The following is a 12,797-nucleotide window of genomic DNA, read 5'->3' on the forward strand; positions in this document are numbered from 1 at the left end:
CTTAAGCCAGAAGCTTTACAACCCTTGGTGATCCTCTGACCTAGGAACATCCAAGGGCTTACACGATGGAAGCTGGCCCCCTAGCACTCTTTCAGAGGGGATTCAGCCTCCATTGCTGCTTCTTTTAACTCCTGCTTGAGTCCTTGATCTGATTCTCTCCAGTGTTGGACTGTGATCTGTCAAGAAAACTTTCTCTTTCCTTAGTAGCATTTAGTTCTGGTCCTTAGCACAACAACTGAATGAAACTTGAGCAACCATCACCACCCTTTTTCTGTCCCCACCCTGTGGTGTGTGGCAGCCATCACTTCTCTACTCCCTCATCTCCTCACTCCCTTCTATCCCATCTCTTCCTCTAGATTTTTCTACTCTTACCAGTGGTTTTGCTCCAAAGTCATTCACTCTTCATTCCCTGGCCATCTCCCTCCTTCAAACAAAGTGTCTGTGTCATGGTTTATCAAGCCAGTGAGCAGAGGGATCCACATCATGTGCATGAGCTCAGACTTCCCTGCTACTCCACAATGGTGAGCAGTGTTATATTAAATTATTAACTTGTTTCCCTGCATATGAAATAGAGTTGCGTTCATTGCTCCTTTGCTCTTCTTTGGGATCTTTTTGTAGTTTCTTTGGTTCCAATACCCAAAAGTTCTTCAGGATCTCTGGCATGTGCTCATGCATGTGCTTTCTAGTTGTTCATATTACATGTGAGGAGGGCATGTCCATGTCCATTCTTACATATATTAGGTGCCTGGGAAGGCATGAAACAACATGGGAGTGCTTACATACTAACAGACGTGCATTTGTGGATGTGTATGCATGTGTCTATTTTGTATGTGTTTATGTGTGTATGTGTGTGTTTGTGTGTGTGTGTTTGTGTGTTTATGTGTGCATGCATGTGTGTGTTTGTGTTTGTAGACATGAAAAGCCTTTATAGAAAAGGATTACTGGAGAGGAGGATCATATAGCAAGCATCTAGGCAGCTGATCATGTCACCAAGAGAAAGCCACAAACTCCCATAGCTTCTTTATAGCAGTACAGGCATGAACCAGGTAGAGGCACCACTGCTCTAAAATTTATATATATAATTGTGATAGAAAAGCAGTGGAAGACTAAATATTACCACTGACCCTGCGAGATTAAGAGTTGAATACATTGACTGTAAGGCATAGAGTTCAGTACAGCAGCCAAAGTGTGGAGCAGCTCAAAATTGTGGAGTTCCAGGATGACTGGCTTCTTCTTCATTGTCTTGACCTCCATAAATCTTGGTAGATTAACACAAAGGATTATAAAGCTTTTCTCCATTCTTAACTGCTCAACGCCCCCATCTTCCTGCTGCTCTTAAGCCTGAACTAGTTCAAGTCCTGAAGAATATCTTCTTTTTTGCTATGTTTTTTCTGTTTTAATAAATTTTATTTTTCTTGTATATTTTATGTTTTTAGATTTCAAAAGTTATTGCCTTACCCCATTCTCCTTATCTCCTACCCATCCCCCAGACACTATGAAGATGCCCCCACTCCATCCCACCCACTCCACCCATAATACCTTGGCATTATCCTACTTTGGGGAATCGAGTATTCACAGGACCAAGGACTTTTCCTCCTATTGAGGTTGAACAATGCTATCCTCTGCTACCTGTGTGGCGGGATTCCTGGGTCCTTCCATGTGTACTGATTGATTGTTGGTTTGTTCCTTAGCAGCTCTGGTGAGATCTCTTTCATTTATATTGTTCTTCTTATGGTGCTGCAAACCCCTTCTGCTCCTTCAATCTTTTCTCTAACTTCTCTATTCACGTCCCCTTATTCAATACAAAGGTTACATTTATATCAGTAGGGCTCCAGCAAAGCATCTCAAGAATCACCCATATCTGTCTTCGGTCATAAAGCACTTCTTGGCATCAGGAAAAGTGATTGGATATGGTGGATGTATATGGGATGGATCCCCAGGTGGGGCAGTAACTGGAGGTTGTCCTTTTATTCAGTCCAAGCTCCATTTTTTGTTTCTTTCTGAGTATTCTGTTCTCCCTTCAAAGAAGGAAAGTAGCATTCACATTTGATCTTCCTTCTTCTTGAGCTTCATAGAATATGTGAATTTTTTCTCAGGTATTCCAAGCTTTGTGGTTAAAATACTATTTTCATGGAGTGGATACCATGTGTGTTCTTTTGTGACTGGGTTATGTTGCTACTGTTGGTATTTACTAGTTCCACCCATATGCCTAAGAATTCATGTTGTCATTTGATTTTAATAGTTCAAAAGTACTCCTGTGTGTAAACATATCACATTTTCTGTATCCATTCCTCTGTTGAAGGACTTCTGGATCTTTCCAGGTTCTGGCTATTATAAATAAGGCTGATATAAACATAGTGCAGCCTGTGTTCTTGTTATATCTTGGAGAATCTTTTGGGTGTATGCCCAGCAATAATAAGGCTAGGTCCACAGTTAGTACTATGTCTAATCTTTTGGAGAGTTTCCAAGTAATTTTCAGAATAGTTGCACCAGCTTTCATTTTCACCAACAGAGGAGAAGTATTCCTCTTTCTCTGCATCCTTTCCAGCTTCTGCTATCACCTGAGTTTTTGATCTTAGCCATTCTGACAGTGATGTGTAAGCTAGTATCTCAGGGTAGTTTTGTTTTCTGATTCCTTGATGACTAAGGATGTTAGTTCTCTTTTTTAATTAATTATTTTATTCATTCATTCATGCATTATTCATTCATTTATATACTCTATATTTTATTCTGTTTAGGTCCAACTCCTGAGGGTTCTGCCTGTAATATATTGACCCTGCTCCCCTGGTTTGCCCCTGAACTGACTTCACAAGGATGTGCCTACCCTACCCAGACCACAGGAACCTTTAACTTCCTGGGGCCTCCAGTCGCCTGAGGGGTTTCATGTATCTTCTATAAATGAACCCAGACCTGGGAGTCCTCTGCTATACAAGTGTTGGAGGTCTCATATAAGCTGGTGTGTTCTGCCTGTTTGGCGATTCACTGTCTAAGGGATTTCAGGGGTCCAGGTTAATTGAGACTGCTAGTCCTCCTACAGGGTTGACTTCCTCCTTAACTTCCTCATACTTTTCCCTAATTCAACCAGAGGGGTCACCACCTTCTGTTCTTTAGTTGTGTGCACATGTTCTTTGGTGCGTCTCAGCCATTTGGGAATCCCTAGTTGAGAACTTTTTGTTTACCTCTCTACTCCATTTTTAATAGGATTATTTGATTCACTAGAGTCTAATTTTTTGAGTTCTTTGAATATATTAGATATTAGCCCTCTATCAGATTGGTAAAGAACTTTCCCTAATCTGTTGGTTGCCATTTTGACCTACTGATCATGTCCTTTCTCTTACATGATTTGGCAATTTTATGAGGATCCATTGGTTGATCCTTGATCTTAAAGCATGAGCCATTGGTGTTCTGTTCAGGAAACTTTCCCCTGTATCAAGGCTCTTCCCTACTTTCTCTTCTATTTGTTTTCATGTTTATAGCTTCATGTGAAGTTCTTTGATCCAGTGGACTAGAGGTCTGTATAAGGAGAAAAGAATTGGTCAATTTCCATCCTTCTCCATGGGGACTTCCAGTAGAACTAGCACCATATGTTGAAAATGTTGTCTTTTTTATATTGGATAGTTTTAGGTCCTTTTTGAAAGAGACCATAGGTGTGTGGGTTCATTTCTGGGTCTCGAATTCTATTCCATTGATGTACATGCCGGTCTCTGTACCAATACCTTGCAGTATTATTATGGTTTTTCTGTAGTATAGCTGTCGATCAGGGATTGAGATTTCCCCAGAAGTTCTCTCTTTGTTGAGAAGAATTGTTGCTATCCTAAGTTTCTTTTTTTCCAAATGAATTTGTGAATGTCTCTTAATAATTCTATGAAGAGTTGATTTGGAATTTCATGGGGATTGCATTGTATATATAGATGGCTTTGGGCAAGATGGCTACTTTTCTACATTAATCCTGCCAATCCATGAGCATGGGAGACCTTTCCATCTCTGAGATCTTCAAAGACTTGATGATCTTGTCATACACCTCTTTCATTTTCATTGTTAGAGTCACACCAAGGTAATTTTTAGTATTGTGGCTATTTCAAAGGGTGTCGTGTTCCCAATTTATTTTTCATCCTGTTTATCATAGAGTAGATAAAGTGTACTGATTTGAGTGAATTTTATATCCAAGTCCTTTGCTGGAGTGGTTTATCAGTTGTAGGAGTACTCTGGTGCAATTTGTGGGTCCCATAAATACACCATTATACGATTTGCAAATAGTGGTGTTTTGACTTCTTCCTTTCCAATTTGTAATTCTTTGACATACTTTTGTTGCCTAATTGGTTGGGCTAGGACTTCAATAGATATATTGAATAGGTAGGCTGAGAGAGAGCAGCCTTGTCTCATCCCTGATTACATTTGGGTTGCTGCAAGTTTCTCTCCATTTAGTGTGATGTGGGCTGTTGGTTTTCTGTATATTGCTTTTACTATGTTTAGTTGGGAGCCTTGAATTCCTTCAGATCAGAAAAAGTTTATGCCAAAGTAAAAGCCCAGTCACCAATATAGTCTCTTTTGAAACTGACCAACCCTAAGGATTGGAGGGAAACATCTTAAAGATCCTTAAAATAACATTCATAGAGACAACCCTTTACTTTTTGTTGTTGAATATTTATTTTGTTCTCCCTCTCTGTTTCTGTGTGAATCTGTCCGTTGCTGTGTGTCTCTGTTTGTGCTTCTCTACATCTTACTCTGTCTCTCTGTGTTCCTGTCTGTCTCTGTTTCTCTCTGTGTGTCAGTCCTTCCCTGCCTCCCGACCTCCCTTCCTCATTCTGCCCCTCCCTACCTTCTTCCCTGTTTCCCTCCCTCCTTTCCTATCTGTGTCCATCCCTCCCTCTCTAACTTCTCTCTCTCTCTTTCTCTCTCCACTAGCACTATCCACATCATTTGTACCAATTCCTCCTTCCCTATTTCAGGAATAAGGCAGGCTTCCCATGTATATTTAGCAGTCATGGCTTCTCAGTTTGCATTAAGCCAGGGCACTTCCTCTTCTATTAAGGCTACAACATGCAATGCAGTGAGGGGAGAGGCTCCCATGCACAGGCATCAGTGGCAGAGACAACCCTGATCCCACTGTTAAGACTTCACATGAAGATGACCCTATACTAGAGGTGCAAGGTGCACAGGGCCTAAGGCAGTCAAATGTAGGCTTCTAGGTCCCTTCTCCATGCAGGCTATCTGGTGGACAGTTCATTCCTAGTATTGTATGGGCTCAATTTGGCTGCATCTTTTTTCTTTTGTTGTCCTTTAACCCCAGCTCCTACAAAAATTCTTGCAACTTTTTGACATCCTTTTCCAAGTTCTACCTAATGTTGGCGTGTGTGTCTTTGCATTGGTTTTCATCATTTACTAAGTGAAGCTTTTCTGATGACAATAGAGGGTAGGATCAATCTCTGAGTATATCAGAATATTATTAAAAATCATTTCATTTCTGTATACATTGTTCTGTGGAAGGGCATCTGGTGATTTCAAGCTTCTGGTTACTATAAGTAATGTTGATAAGAACATAGTGCAGCACATTACTGATTCCAGAGGAAAACACCAAACGCCATCTGGAACCCTGGTGCACTGAAGATCCCGGAAAGGGCGGTGCAGATCTTCCTGGTTGCTGCCGCCGCAGAGAGCTCATAAGCAACACCCCACGAGCAAACTTGAGCCTCGGGACCACAGGTAAGACCAACTTTTCTGCTGCAAGTGACCTGCCTGGTGAACTCAAGACACAGGCCCACAGGAATAGCTGAAGACCTGTAGATAGGAAAAACTACACGACCAAAAGCAGAACACTCTGTCCCCCTTTTCTGGCTAAAAGAAAACAGGAAAACAGGTCTACAGCACTCCTGAAACACAGGCTTATAGGACAGTCTAGACACTGTCAGAAATATCAGAACAAAGTAACACTAGAGATAATCTGATGGCGAGAGGCAAGCACAGGAACCCGAGCAACAGAAACCAAGACTACATGGCATCATCGGAGCCCAATTCTCCCACCAAAGCAAACACGGAATATCCATACACACCAGAAAAGCAAGATCTAGTTTCAAAATCATATTTGATCATGATGCTAGAGGACTTCAAGAAAGACGTGAAGAACTCCCTTAGAGAACAAGTAGAAGCCTACAGAGAGGAATCACAAAAATCCCTGAAAGAATTCCAGGAAAACATAAATAACCAAGTAGAAGCCCATAGAGAGGAGTCACAAAAATCCCTGAAAGAATTCCAGGAAAACACAATCAAACAGTTGAAGGAATTAAAAATAGAAATAGAAGCAATCAAGAAAGAACACATGGAAACAACCCTGAATATAGGAAACCAAAAGAAGAGACAAGGAGTTGTAGATACGAGCTTCACCAACAGAATACAAGAGATGGAAGAGAGAATTTCAGGAGCAGAAGATTCCATAGAAATCATCGACTCAACTGTCAAAGATAATGTAAAGCGGAAAAAGCTACTGGTCCAAAACATACAGGAAATCCAGGACTCAATGAGAAGATCAAACCTAAGGATAATAGGTATAGAAGAGAGTGAAGACTCCCAGCTCAAAGGACCAGTAAATATCTTCAACAAAATCATAGAAGAAAACTTCCCTAACCTAAAGAAAGAGATACCCATAAGCATACAAGAAGCCTACAGAACTCCAAATAGATTGGACCAGAAAAGAAACTCCTCCCGTCACATAATAGTCAAAACACCAAACGCACAAAATAAAGAAAGAATACTAAAAGCAGTAAGGGAAAAAGGTCAAGTAAAATATAAAGGCAGACCTGTAAGAATCACACCAGACTTTTCGCCAGAAACTATGAAAGACAGAAGATCCTGGACTGATGTCATACAGACCCTAAGAGAACACAAATACCAGCACAAGTTACTGTATCCTGCAAAACTATCAATTAACATAGATGGAGAAACCAAGATATTCCATGACAAAACCAAATTTACACAATATCTTTCTACAAATCCAGCACTACAAAGGATAATAAAGGGTAAAGCCCAACATAAGGAGGCAAGCTATACCCTAGAAGAAGCAAGAAACTAATCGTCTTGGCAACAAAACAAAGAAAAGCACACAAACATAACATCATATCCAAATATGAATATAACAGGAAGCAATAATCACTATTCCTTAATACCTCTCAACATCAATGGCCTCAACTCCCCAATAAAAAGACATAGATTAACAAACTGGGTACGCAACGAGGACCCTGCATTCTGCTGCCTACAGGAAACACACCTCAGAGACAAAGACAGACACTACCTCAGAGTGAAAGGCTGGAAAACAACTTTCCAAGCAAATGGTCAGAAGAAGCAAGCTGGAGTAGCCATTCTAATATCAAATAAAATCAATTTTCAACTAAAAGTCATCAAAAAAGATAAGGAAGGACACTTCATATTCATCAAAGGAAAAATCCACCAAGATGAACTCTCAATCCTAAATATCTATGCCCCAAATACAAGGGCACCTACATACATAAAAGAAACCTTACTAAAGCTCAAAACACACATTGCACCTCACACAATAATAGTAGGAGATTTCAACACCCCACTCTCATCAATGGACAGATCATGGAAACAGAAATTAAACAGAGACGTAGACAGACTAAGAGAAGTCATGAGCCAAATGGACTTAACAGATATTTATAGAACATTCTATCCTAAAGCAAAAGGATATACCTTCTTCTCAGCTCCTCATGGTACTTTCTCCAAAATTGACCATATAATTGGTCAAAAAAACGGGCCTCAACAGGTACAGAAAGATAGAAATAATCCCATGCGTGCTATCAGACAACCACGGCCTGAAGCTGGTCTTCAATAACAATAAGGGAAGAATGCCCACATACACGTGGAAATTGAACAATGCTCTACTCAATGATAACCTGGTCAAGGAAGAAATAAAGAAATTAAAGACTTCTTAGAATTTAATGAAAATGAAGGTACAACATACCCAAACTTATGGGACATAATGAAAGCTGTGCTAAGAGGAAAACTCATAGCTCTGAGTGCCTGCAGAAAGAAACAGGAGAGAGCATATGTCAGCAGCTTGACAGCACACCCAAAAGCTAAAGAACAAAAAAAGCAAATACATCCAGGAGGAGTAGAAGGCAGGAAATAATCAAACTCAGAGCTGAAATTATCCAGGTAGAAACAAAAAGGACCATAGAAAGAATCAACAGAACCAAAAGTTGGTTCTGTGAGAAAATCAACAAGATAGATAAACCTTAGCCAGACTCATGAGAGGACACAGAGAATGTGTCCAAATTAACAAAATCAGAAATGAAAAGGGAGACGTAACTACAGATTCAGAGGAAATTCAAAAAATCATCAGATCTTACTATAAAAGCCTATATTCAACAAAACTTGAAAATCTGCAGGAAATGGACAATTTCCTAGACAGATACCAGGTACCGAAGTTAAATCAGGAACAGATAAACCAGTTAAACAACCCCATAACTCCTAAGGAAATAGAAGCAGTCGTTAAAGGTCTCCCAACCAAAAAGAGCCCAGGTCCAGATGGGTTTAGTGCAGAATTCTATCAGACCTTCATAGAAGACCTCATACCAATACTATCCAAACTATTCCACAAAATTGAAACAGATGGAGCACTACTGAATTCCTTCTCTGAAGCCACAATTACTCTTATACATAAACCACACAAAGACCCAACAAAGAAAGAGAACTTCAGACCAATTTCCCTTATGAATATCAATGCAAAAATACTCAATAAAATTCTGGCAAACCGAATCCAAGAGCACATCAAAACAATCGTCCACCATGATCAAGTAGGCTTCATCCCAGGCATACAGGGATGGTTTAATATATGGAAAACCATCAATGTGATCCATTATATAAACAAACTGAAAGAACAAAACCACATGATCATTTCATTAGATGCTGAGAAAGCATTTGACAAAATTCAACACCCCTTCATGATAAAAGTCCTGGAAAGAATAGGAATTCAAGGCCCATACCTAAACATAGTAAAAGCTATATACAGCAAACCAGTTGCTAACATTAAACTAAATGGAGAGAAACTTGAAGCAATCCCACTAAAATCAGGGACTAGACAAGGCTGCCCATTCTCTCCCTACTTATTCAATATAGTTCTTGAAGTTCTAGCCAGAGCAATCAGACACCAAAGGAGATCAAGGGGATAAAGATCGGAAAAGAAGAAGTCAAAATATCACTATTTGCAGATGATATGATAGTATATTTAAGTGATCCCAAAAGTTCCACCAGAGAACTACTAAAGCTGATAAACAACTTCAGCAAAGTGGCTGGGTATAAAATTAACTCAAATAAATCAGTAGCCTTCCTCTACACAAAAGAGAAACAAGCCAAGAAAGAAATTAGGGAAACAACACCCTTCATAATAGACCCAAATAATATAAAGTACCTCGTTGTGACTTTAACCAAGCAAGTAAAACGTCTGTACAATAAGAACTTCCAGCCTCTGAAGAAAGAAATTGAAGAAGACCTCAGAAGATGGAAAGATCTCCCATGCTCATGGTTTGGCAGGATTAATATAGTAAAAATGGCCATTGTACCAAAAGCGATCTACAGATTCAATGCAATTCCCATCAAAATACCAATCCAATTCTTCAAAGAGTTAGACAGAACAATTTGCAAATTCATCTGGAATAACAAAAAACCCAGGATAGCTAAAACTATCCTCAACAATAAAAGGACTTCAGGGGGAATCACTATCCCTGAACTCAAGCAGTATTACAAAGCAATAGTGATAAAAACTGCATGGTATTGGTACAGAGACAGACAGATAGACCAATGGAACAGAATTGAAGACCCAGAAATGAACCCACACACCTATGGGCACTTGATTTTTGACAAAGGAGCCAAAACCATCAAATGGAAAAAAGATAGCATTTTCAGCAAATGGTGCTGGTTCAACTGGAGGTCAACATGTAGAAGAATGCAGATCGATCCATGCTTATCACCCTGTACAAAGGTTAAGTCCAAGTGGATAAAGGACCTCCACATCAAACCAGATAAACTCAAACTAATAGAAGAAAGACTAGGGAAGCATCTGGAACACATGGGCACTGGAAAAAATTCCTGAACAAAACACCAATGGCTTATGCTCTAAGATCAAGAATCAACAAATGAGATCTCATAAAACTGCAAAGCTTCTGTAAGGCAAAGGTCACTGTGGTTAGGACAAAACAGTAACCAACAGATTGGGAAAAGATCTTTACCAATCCTACAACAAATAGAGGCCTTATATCCAATATATACAAAGAACTCAAGAAGTTAGACCGCAGGGAGACAAATAACCCTATTAAAAAATGGGGTTCAGAGCTAAATAAAGAATTCACAGCTGAGGAATGCCGAATGGCTGAGAAACACCTAAAGAAATGTTCAACATCTTTAGTCATAAGGGAAATGCAAATCAAAACAACCCTGAGATTTCACCTCACACCAGTGAGAATGGCTAAAATCAAAAACTCAGGTGACAGCAAATGCTGGCGAGGATGTGGAGAAAGAGGAACACTCCTCCATTGTTGGTGGGATTGCAGACTGGTACAACCATTCTGGAAATCAGTCTGGAGGTTCCTCAGAAAATTGGACATTGAACTGCCTGAGGATCCAGCTATACCTCTCTTGGGCATATACCCAAAAGATGCCCCAACATATAAAAAAGACATGTGCTCCACTATGTTCATCACAGCCTTATTTATAATAGCCAGAAGCTGGAAAGAACCCAGATGCCCTTCAAGAGAGGAATGGATTCAGAAAATGTGGTACATCTACACAATGGAATATTACTCAGCTATCAAAAACAACGACTTTATGAAATTCGTAGGCAAATGGTTGGAACTGGAAAATATCATCCTGAGTGAGGTAACCCAATCACAGAAAAACACACATGGTATGCACTCATTGATAAGTGGCTATTAGCCCAAATGATTGAATTACCCTAGATGCCTAGAACAAATGAAACTCAAGACGGATGATCAAAGTGTGAATGCTTCACTCTTTCTTTAAAAGGCGAACAAGAATACCCTTGGGAGGGAATAGAGAGGCAAAGATTAAAACAGAGACAGAAGGAACACCTATTCAGAGTCTGCCCCACATGTGGCCCATACATATACAGCCACCCAATTAGACAAGATGGATGAAGCAAAGAAGTGCAGGCCGACCGGAGCCGGATGTAGATCACTCCTGAGCGACACAGCCAGAATAGAGCAAATATAGAGGCGAATGCCAGAAGCCAACCACTGAACTGAGAACCGGATCCCTGTTGAAGGAATCAGAGAAAGAACTGGAAGAGCTTGAAGGGGCTCGAGACCCCAAAAGTACAACAATGCCAAGCAACCAGAGCTTCCAGGGACTAAGCCACTACCTAAAGACTATACATGGACTGACCCTGAACTCTGACCTCATAGGTAGCAATGAATATCCTAGTAAGAGCACCAGTGGAAGGGGAAGCCCTGGGTCCTGCTAAGACTGAACCCCCAGTGAACTAGACTATGCGGGGAGGGTGGCAATGGGGGGAGGATGGGGAGGGGAACACCCATAAAGAAGGGGAGGGGGAGGAATTAGGGGGATGTTTGCCCGGAAACCAGGAAAGGGAATAATACTCGAAATGTAAATAAGAAATACTAAAGTTAAAAAAAAAAAGAACATAGTGCAGCATGTATCCTTGTCGTAGGTTCGATAATCATTAGGTGTATTCCCAGGAATGGTAAGGCTCGGTTGTCACTTAGCACTGTGTCCAAGTTTTGAGAAACTGCTGAAGAATTTTCCAAATTGGCCGTAACAGCTTTCAGTTTCACCAAGAATGGAGGAGTATTCCTAATTCTCCACATCCTTCCTAGCATTTGCTGTCACCTGATTTTTTAATCTTAGCCATCCTGACGTGTGAGGTGTTAGCTGGAATCTCAGGGTTGTTTCCTTTTGTCTTTCCCTGAGGATTAAGGATGTTGAACATTTCATTTATTTATTTATTTATTTATTTATTTATTCATTCATTCATTCATTCATGTTTACACTCCATACTTTATTCTTCTCAGGTCCAACCACTGTGACTTTCTCATGCCATACCTCCTCTCTGTACCCCTCTTCTGCCCCCCTCCTGTCTCCACAAGGAGTTTCCCACCCTTCCCACCCTATGGTACCTCTAAACTTCCTGGGGTCCCCAGTCTCCTGAGGGTTAACTGTATCTTCTGTAAATTAACTCAGACCCAGGAGTCCTCTGCCATACAAGTGTTGGAGGCCTCATCTCAGCTGCTGTGTGCTGTCTGGTTGGTGATCCACTCTCTAAGAGATCTATGGGTCCAGGTTAATTGAGACTCCTAGAACTCATACAGGGTTCACTTCCTCCTTAGCTTCCTTCAGCTTTTCCCTAATTCAACCAGAGGGGGTCAGCACCTTCTATTCCTTAGTTGGGTGCACATTTCTAGTTGCTTCTCAGACATCAGGGATTCTTCTGTTGAGAATTCTTTGTTGAACTCTGTACCCCATTTTTAATATTTTTATTTCATTCTCTGGAGTCTGCTTTCTTCAGTTTTTTGTATATATTAGAATTAGTTCTCTATCAAATGTAGGATTGTTAAAGAAATTTTCCCAATCTGTTGGTTGCCATTTTGTTCTATTGATCATGTTCTTTCCAAACTGCATCAAGTGTTCACTAGTCAACTCTTTTTTAATGAAAACATAGAACTTATCTTTTTTCAATATAAACACATATATATTGCTAATAATTTCACTTGTTTACATATCAACTGATATCCTACTTCCTGGTAACACCCCCT

General features: G+C 40.2%; 1 long non-coding RNA gene across 2 annotated transcripts in view; it reads left to right on the plus strand.

The window, feature by feature from the left end:
* The window catches only part of LOC146583947 (uncharacterized), a 412,373-nt gene that overhangs the window by 315,442 nt on the left and 84,134 nt on the right, over nt 1–12,797 (plus strand).

The sequence above is a fragment of the Rattus norvegicus genome, chromosome 16 (genome assembly GCF_021556685.1).
Source record: "Rattus norvegicus strain SHRSP/BbbUtx chromosome 16, alternate assembly SHRSP_T2T, whole genome shotgun sequence".
Lineage (NCBI taxonomy): Eukaryota > Metazoa > Chordata > Mammalia > Rodentia > Muridae > Rattus > Rattus norvegicus.